We start from the raw sequence: 2,215 nt of genomic DNA, 5'->3' as shown, positions 1-2,215 counted from the left end.
GAAAGAGTGGGGTCTATACTGACAGCAGTGTGACATTGGGCTGTGCAACCACAGGAGAGCACACAGCAGTCTGCTTTTAAAAAAATCCTGTATAATTTCAAATCAGACTCCTCGTGGTCCTTACATGGCGCGAAACATCACTGCACCAGATCCTCATTTTTAAAATGAGGTGTATGACAGTGCTCCCCCAGGGTCATGCACCATGTGGGGACCAGGGACAGAAAACCCTAGGACTTGACTTATTAACAACATTAACTGATTTTTATCACACTGAAATGAAGGCAGTCGGTCTGTGCTGCCGTGAAATTCAAAGGTGATGCAGAAGTAGGGTGGTTATTTATTGCTCTGTTAGGATATACCCCAAAAATGACTTTTCAAAAACCAGGGCTGTCCCCTGCAACCCCAGCCAGACTCAGGGCCGCTCTGGGGGACGCAGGCCAAGGCGGCCTCCAGCTGCTTCACAGTGATTCTGGCTGGTCTGTTTCTGAGGGTGCCGGCCGGGGGCACGCCTACACCTTGTAGTTGAGCTCAGCACTCATCTTGGTGTACATCTCGTAGATGACGTCAATGGTGGCCGTGTAGTTGACCAGGAACAGGCGGACCTTCTCCAGGCACTCCTCCTCCGTCACGTTCTGGCCCTTGGAGAGCACTTTCAGGAAGTCAGACTTGTAGCGCACGGCACACAGCGCTGCCTGGAAGATCTTCTGCACCATCCAGCCGTGGTGCTTCTTGAGCGCCATCTCCTAGGCCTTGGTGGCGTTGATGCAGATGAGACTGGGGTGGCTCTCATCCTGACCCGGTCGCAGATGCTCTGCAGGAGGATCTAGGTGAAGCGGAGGCCCCTTTTCAGCCACAACAGTGCCAGCGTGGCCCCAACTTTGGGCCACTCTGCCCCATCCATTTCCTTCTTTGCCTCCAGGTTGTTCTGCAGGGCCCGGAACTTGGCCAGGTTGGTGTTGTACACAGCTTTGATTTTCGTAATGTTACCAGTTATGTCTGCCTTGATAGGCATAACACTGGGGACCCAAGGCAATTGAAGAAGGGTGGCAGGTGGGACACCGCCTCCAGGAAGGGCCCCGTCTCGATCTGCTTGTCTGCGGGCAGCAGCTTCAGCAGGTGGTTGGCCAGCAGCTCCATTTTAGGGTTGAGGCCGGCGGTGATGCCGTTTTCTAATCAAATCTTCCTCTTTCTTCCCCAGCACACTCTAAACCTACTCTGGATGGACCACCTAGCCTACCATCAGGACCATGTTCTGCCCATTCGCCAGTCCCCAGTTCTGCCCCACCGCTGCCACTGATCAATTGGAGCCTGAGGGCTGGGAGGAGGGACCAAGACATTTGCCTTCCACCTGCTCACCAGTCCCCGCCATGCCACTCACCCCAGTTCCCCTGTTAGCCATCCCCTGATCAATCGGAGCCTGTGGGCCCAGGGGGATGGACCGAGAGGTCTGTCTTCCACTCACCAGTTGCCACTGCCACCAATTGATCAGAGTCTGAGGACCGGGAGGAGGGACCAAGAGGTCAGTCTTCCACCCATTCGCCAGTCCCCATGGTGCCACTCACCCCTGTTCCCCTGTTAGCCATCCCCTGATCAATCGCAGCCTGAGGACCGGGGTGAAGTGCTCAATGCACCTCTTGGTGACCGGTCATTTGGTAGTCATAGTTGTCACAGACACTGACTTTTTATATATAGTTTTATATATAAATCATCCTATATAATAAAAGGCTAATATGCAAATTGCCCCCTTGGGAGTTTGACCGACCAGGAGTTTGACTGCTCACTATGATGTTTGCTGACCACCAGGGGGTGGCGTGCAACAAAGGAAGACCCCGGCCAGCAGCCGGCAGCCAGGGAAGGAATGCCCCTGCTGGCTGCCAGCAGCTAGAGGAAGGAAGGCCCCAATCGGCCCTGATCTCCAGTCAGGCCTACAGACCCTACCCATGCATGAATTTTGTGCACCGGGCCTCTAGTATATAAATAACAGATTTCTACTACTTTTATAATTTTTTATTTTTTTCTTATCTGACGGCTCTTGCTAGGACCTTCAGTACAAGTTTAAACCTACTTCTATTGCTTCTGACAAATGGTTCTTGACTTAAACTACTGAATACATTATATGCAGTAAATTGTTCATAGATACCCTTTATCAGATTCAGGAAGTTTCTATTACCAGTATTTTCTAGTTTTGGGGGAATTTGTATTACTGAATGCGCAC

The 2,215-nt window shown here is 51.8% G+C and overlaps 1 pseudogene; it reads right to left on the bottom strand.

The window, feature by feature from the left end:
• Positions 1-393: 393 nt before the first annotated feature.
• Positions 394-1,137, bottom strand: LOC118679301 (annotated as a pseudogene).
• Positions 1,138-2,215: the final 1,078 nt, after the last annotated feature.

The sequence above is a fragment of the Myotis myotis genome, unplaced genomic scaffold (assembly GCF_014108235.1).
Source record: "Myotis myotis isolate mMyoMyo1 unplaced genomic scaffold, mMyoMyo1.p scaffold_m19_p_24, whole genome shotgun sequence".
NCBI lineage: Eukaryota > Metazoa > Chordata > Mammalia > Chiroptera > Vespertilionidae > Myotis > Myotis myotis.
The sequence above is the reverse complement of the archived record's forward strand: the minus strand, read 5'-3'. Positions and strand labels throughout refer to the sequence as shown.